This window comes from Myotis brandtii, unplaced genomic scaffold, assembly GCF_000412655.1.
Source record: "Myotis brandtii unplaced genomic scaffold, ASM41265v1 scaffold157, whole genome shotgun sequence".
In the NCBI taxonomy this organism is placed as follows: Eukaryota; Metazoa; Chordata; class Mammalia; order Chiroptera; family Vespertilionidae; genus Myotis; species Myotis brandtii.
The window spans coordinates 4,605,303-4,612,114 of NW_005355708.1; the positions used below are offsets into that span (position 1 = coordinate 4,605,303).

At 45.9% G+C, this 6,812-nt stretch overlaps 1 protein-coding gene across 3 annotated transcripts in view; it reads right to left on the bottom strand.

Annotated features, from left to right (window-relative positions):
• WIPF2 (WAS/WASL interacting protein family, member 2) overlaps positions 1 to 293 on the bottom strand; it is a 31,603-nt gene extending 31,310 nt beyond the window's left edge. For all 3 annotated transcript variants that reach the window (XR_001361217.1, XR_001361216.1, XM_005861861.2), the window contains exon 1: positions 113 to 293. The gene's annotated coding sequence lies outside the window, so the exon portion shown is untranslated. The remainder of the gene's footprint in view (positions 1 to 112) is intronic.
• Positions 294 to 6,812: the final 6,519 nt, after the last annotated feature.

Here is a 6,812-nt window from a genome sequence, read left to right on the forward strand (position 1 = left end):
ATGCCCCTCTCCTCTTGAAGCCACGCCCAACCCCCCTCCCCCGGCTCTCCCTCCCACTCAGGTCCGCAGGTCATCTCAGCGACAGACCCAGCCCCTCCGGCCCCCTTCCGACCTGGCCACAGCGGCTCCGGCAGCAAGTCTTCCGCCGCCGACTCCTCTCCGACTTGGTCCCGTTCTGCTCGACCCCCGCCCGGCCAGCTCCCTTTCTCGCCGCCGCCGCCCCTTTTGCCAACCCGGAAATAGATCTGCTCCCACTGTCCCCAGCGTCCGCGAACAAAATGGAGGCGGGGGGGAAAGGAGCTCGGCTCCCGGGGCGAAGAGACGCTATGCGCGTGCGCCCCCGGAAAGCCCGCCTCCTGCCGGCGCACGTCGAAGCGGAAGCGGCCCGGGAGCCGCCATCTTGGGAAGGTCGCAAGAATTTCACCTCCCACCACAGAGCAGGGGTTGCAACTTTGGTTTCGATTGTAATCACCTAGGAACACACATATATGGTGATGCCCGAGTGGCACTCCCAGAGGTTGAATTAACGGGTCCGGGGGACGGTGTAGGCATCGGGATATTTTTTAAAACTGCGCGGATGGATTCTAATATTTCTGAAGTGGATAATCAGTGAGCTAAACAGGGTCTTGAATATACCTCTTTTTCGTCTTTATTCCACTGCGCGCATCCACATACACACCACATAATGTCCTTCCCTCATTTCGAGTTAACGAAGACCCCGCCTCGGTCAACCTTGCAAGGCCCCAGGAGTCAAGCTTCGGTTGTCATAGCAACTGAGAGGCAGGCCCCCCGGCTAACATGTCAGCATTAACGTCATCTTAGCCACCTGACCCGAACACCCGTGAACACCCGGCTCCTCTTTGCAGGGTCAGAGGTTCCCGGGCCCCAGCGCTGGGGGATGGTGCTGCAACCTATTCCAGCTGCTTGAGTCGGGGAGAGGAATACTGTGCCCTCCCTGCTGGGGCTGCTAACTCCACCCCAGCCGACGGGGTCCCTCCCGAGTCCACCCACCAAAGTACCATTCCCCTGGAGCCGAGCCCATTGCCTTACGCGTCAACCTTGCAAGGCCCCAGAGTCAAGCTTCGGTTGTCATAGCAACTGAGAGGCAGGCCCCCCGGCTAACATGTCAGCATTAACGTCATCTTAGCCACCTGACCCGAACACCCGTGAACACCCGGCTCCTCTTTGCAGGGTCAGAGGTTCCCGGGCCCCAGCGCTGGGGGATGGTGCTGCAACCTATTCCAGCTGCTTGAGTCGGGGAGAGGAATACTGTGCCCTCCCTGCTGGGGCTGCTAACTCCACCCCAGCCGACGGGGTCCCTCCCGAGTCCACCCACCAAAGTACCATTCCCCTGGAGCCGAGCCCATTGCCTTACGCCCTGTATCTTCAAAATGCTCTCCATCGTCTTTCCCCGCCGGCCCCCTCCTCTGAATCCGAATTAAGGAGACAGAAGTAGGCTTTAGTTCCCACTATATACCACCTGTGTGCCCTTGGACCTCAGCTAGTATCTATAAAACGGAGCTCATAGTGCCTGTCTCAACTGTTTCATAGGCTCCAATCAGGTAATGAATGGGAAAACGTGTGCTAAACCAAGAAGTTGTTATTATTTTTGTTTTCCTCCTGCCATTAGTAGTGCTAAGCACCACCCACTCGTCAAGTAAATGTCACAGCATTCATTGAGCACCTGCTGTGGGCGAGGCTCCGAGCTAGGCACCAGGAGAGGCTGCAGCGGTGGCTGAGACAGCCTCTGCCTCAGGGGACTCCCCGTGGTGGGGCAGATTGGCATGTAAACAGCTCGCTGAAATACAGTCAGCATGTGATTAGTATTATGGGGACATATGGGCTCTGGGGCATGAGGCGAGGGAGTGATTACTTCCTGCGAAAGAATGGGAGAAGGTTTCGTAAACAGTTTTAAACTCAGCTTTGAAGGATGAGTCCAATTTCATTATTAATCAGAGAAGGCAAGGACCACATTCCAGACATAGGGATCAGTAGGTGCGAAGGTAAAGATTTTCAGGTATGTAGCCCTGCGTGCCTGAAATCAGGGTGACTGGGCCAGGGAGATGGTGGATCTAAACTCCCAGCTCTTCAGCCTCATTTTTATTCTGTTCCGTCTTCGCTCACTGTACACTGTGCAGAACTGCTTCCTATTGCAGCAACGAACCAAGTGGTTTCTCAAGGCTGTGTGTGTGTGTGTGTGTGTGTGTTGGCTTTACTCTGCCTCATCCTCATTTTTCAGGCCTTAGCTCAAATGCCCCCGCTTCAGAGGGTCTTCCCTACCCACCACAGCTAATGTAAGCTTCCATTCTCTATAACATCACTCTATGATAACGGCAGCCATTGGGGTGGAATATAGGGACATCTCACCCAGATTTAGGGAGATAGGAGTGGGCTTCATAAAGAAAGTAACTTCTAAGTGAGGCCTGATGGGTAAGTAGGAATTGGCCAGGGGCAGAGGGGAGGGAAAGCATTTCAAGGCAGAGGAAGAGTATGTGCGAAACAAGAATCATGGCATATTCTAAAAACAAAGCATTTTGGCCCTGACCAGCATATTCAGTGGTTAGAGCATTGGCCCACGTGACAAAGGGTCTCAGGTTCGATTTCCAGTCAGAACACATACCTAGGCTGAGGGTTAGATCCCCAGCTGGGGCACATACAGGAGGCAACTGATCAATGTCTCTTTCTCTCATTCTCTCTCTCTCTCTACATCTCCCTCTCCCTTCCTCTCTCTAAAATCAATAAAAACATATCCTCGGGTGAGGATTAAAACATTTTTTAAAGAAAATAAAATACCAGTAAAAACAGCATTTTGATGTGGTTAGAGCTAGAACTATGGGAGAGGCAAGAAATTAGGTCAAAGAAGTGACCATAACTGTTTCACAGTACTTACCGTGTGCTAGACACTGTCATAACTTCACGTGTCAGAACATTTAATTCGGATCTTGCAGTGGGTTGAATAATGTCCTCCAAAAATTCACATTCATTTAGAATTTGACCTTATTTGGAACTAAGTTCTTTGCAGATGTAATTAGTTAAATTGAGGTCATGCCAGATGGAGATTAGGTCACATTAGATTAGGGTGAGCCCTAAGTTCCCATACAAGAGAGAACACAATGTGAAGATGGAAACAGAGATTGGAGTGATATGTCTATAAGTCAAGTAAATAAAATCTGCATAACATGAACTCATCTTAATCACTTAAAGTGCACAGTTGAGTGGTTTTAGTATAGTCACAACATTATGCAACCATTACTACTAATTCTAGTACATTTCCACCACCCCAAAAAGAAACCCTGTACTCATTACCAGTCTCTCCCAATTCTGCCCTCCTTCCATCCCCTCGCAACCACAATCCACTCTCTGTCTCTACAGATTTGCCTATTCTGGACATTTCATATAAATGGAATCATACAATATGTTACCTTTTTTTATCCAGCTTTCACTTGGCATAATGTTTCTAAGGTGTATCCATGTTACAGCATGTATTAGTACTTTATTCCTTTTTATGGCCAAATAATATTCCATTTTATGGGTATACCACATGTTAGTTTTTCCATTCATCAGTTGACACACATTGAGTTGTTCTACTTTCTGGCTATTTTGAATAATGCTACTATGAACATTCTTGCACAGTGAGTTTCTTTCGGGGTGATGAAAATATTCAAAAATTGAATGTGGTGATGATTGCAAACTGTGTGAATATACTAAAAGTCATTGACCTGTATACTTTAACCAGGTGAATTACATGGTATGTGAATTATATTTCAATAAAACTGTTACCCAAAAGTATGCAAAACACTATATTGTTTTGAGATGTATACATATGTAGTAAAAGTTCACAAAAATGCATGGAAATGATACCACAGTCAGGAAAGTGGTTGTCTCTGGGGAGAAACGAAGAAGATGTGATCGAGGACAGGTACCCGGGGCCTCAGCTATAGGGTCATGTTTCATTTCTTAAGTGGTGGAGAAACAGGTCTTCATTATGTTAGTCTTGAAACTTTTTGTATGATCAAAATATTACACAACACATTTAAGAATAATGTTTTACAAAGAGTGAATGATTGGGATACACAGTATACAGGGTATCCTCCCCAAAATGTACACACACTTTGACAGTTGATAGCTCAATTTTGAAAATGAAATATACTTTAATAAGCACTGCCTTTATAACTATTTGAAGTGTGTGTATACATTTATGGGGACACCCTATATTTTCAAGATGCAAAAATTACCAGATACAACTGCAAAGAAAAAAAAGTATATTTTTAATGGTGAGATCTGGTAGTAGCCCCTTAACCAGGAGTCAAACTCAGACATCACTAATATAGGCCAACCTCTGGCTATTAACATCACCTATAAAGTATTATTCTCTAGAATATTAATGCTCCAGAAAACCACTAGAACTATGTTGTCCAACTGGGAGCTGCTAGCCACTTGTGGCTATTGAACAATTACAATGTGACTAGTCCAGCACTGGCTCAGTTGGTTGGCACATCATCCTGATGTGCCATGGTTTCAGGTTCGATCCCCAGTCAGGGCACACATAGGAGTCAACCAATAAGTGCATAAATGGGTGGAGCAACAGATCTCTCTCTCTCTCTCTCTCCTCAATACATTTTAAAAAATTAAAAAAGAAAACAAACTATTCTAGATTAAAAGAGAGTAAAGCAATATAACAACCAAATGCAATACATGGAACTAGATTGGACCAGGAAGGGCTTTTTTTTTTTAACGTTTTTTAAAGATATTTTTTGAGACGACCTGGGGAAAATAAATATAGACTAGAAATTAGATTTCATAGAAATATATTGATTTTCTTAAGGTATGACAATAGAGTGGTGGATGTGTAGAAGAATGTCATTCTTAGGAGATTCCAGCTGAAACAACTTACTTTCAAATAGCTTAGTAAAATAAAAAGTGTGTGTGTGTGTGTGTGTGTGTGCATGCAGAAAGAGAGACACACACGGAGAACAAAAGCAAAATGTTAATTATAGAACCTAGAAAGGTTTAAGAGTATTCATTGTACTAATCTTTCAACATTTCTATGTTTGAAATTTTCCATGATGGAAAGTTGGGGAAACAAGACAAAATAAAAAAGGAATGAATGGGAGATGAGGAAGTGGAGACAATAAGTGGAGTCAAGCCTTTGAAGAAGTTTGGCCATGAACTAAAGTGAGAGAGGGCACAGTAACTAGAGCAGGCATGGTGGGTCAAGGAACATGTTTTTACAAAGAGAGACTTGAGAGGGTTTAAATGCTAATGGCAAAGAGCCAGTAGAGATGGAGAGAACAAATGATACAAGTTATTCTGGTCAAATTTATTTCTCATCTTTGGGGATAGACTCTTTCAGACAGAAGAGATCCCCCAAGAAATGCTCTCTAGCCCACTCCCCCTGTCCCACGCCTCCTCCCTGTTCCCAAGCCTGGTGAGAAAGTAGACTTGGTGGCGACACCTAGTGGATCCAAAGGGTATTGCTTAAATTCTTCACTCTTCTTTACCTTAACACCTACCTGATCAGGGGGGCAGGCATCTTCTTACACTGGTCTTCTGACCGCTCCAAATTATTGTCACCATTGCTAGACCAGCCTAGAAGGTGCAATGCTACTTAATAAGCTCATTCTCTCCCCCACCCAGCCCACAGAACCCTTGGACCACCTATTGAGTCTCTTGGCCACTCTCCCCCACAAGGAAGCAGAACACAGGTAGGAAAGGGACCAGAAAGGACAGTCCCCTCAGCTATAGTCAGGTGGCCACTGCAGCCTGGTGAGCACAAGGAGGGCGTTTCTCAGCTATCCAAGATCCCAGGATTGTGCGGAGCTTAAACTGTGGCTCTGGAGTCAGAATAACTAGGTTCAAATCCCTACTCGCCGTGAAACTCAGGGCTAGGGACTTAGCCTCTCTGTGCCTCTGATGAGAAACCTCTCCAGACCTTAATTCTCATCTGGAAAGTAGAGCGGAGAGAGCCAACCTCCTGGGTTTGTTGAGAAGATTGAATGAGAGAATGCACGTAATGCCCAGCACAGTGAGTGGCCAAGGACTTTCCTCCAAATGTCAACTTTTATCATCACCCTGAAAGGTGTTGGGTCTGATGACAGCTGAGATGGGATGAGAGGAATAACCCACACCACTTTCTCTGCCCTCCTGATTCCCACTTCCACACTTCGGCCATCGAATCCTATGCTGCTTCAAGACCCGGGTCATCTCTTCCAAAAATTTTTTCTCTGATTGCGCCCCACCACCATCCTCAGACCAGTAGTGAATATCCTTGGCTTAATCCCCAGAGCGCTTATCATCTTGTGTATTATGGCTCCTATTTCAACCAAGCTAATTTATTCATTCAGCAAATATGTATTGAGTGTCTTCTCTGTGCCAGGTACTGTTCTGGGTACTGAATAGTGACTGAATGTCAGACTCATGGAGCTGACATTCTGGTGGAAGAGCGACCACGAAGCAAATACACAAAGAAGTGTATATGATGTCAGGAAGCGATAGTGCCTTGAAGAAAACACAGGAGGCTAAGGGGGCAGAGAGTAAGGGCTGAGAGGGGGTGGGATCAGAGTGGCCAGGAAAGGCTCAGGGAAGGGCAAAGGTAAAATCCCTGAGACAAGAATGAATGTCATGTGTTTTAGGAACAGTAAGGCGGTCAGTGTGGCTGGAGTGGAGTGAGTGAAGGGACAGGGGGTAGGAGATGGGCAGGAGATTTTGATTTTTAATCTAAGGATTATCAGAAATGGGTGTTATGATCCAAATTGTTTCAGTTGAGGTATAAAATAACTACAGTGAAATGTATAAATCTCACATGAACAACT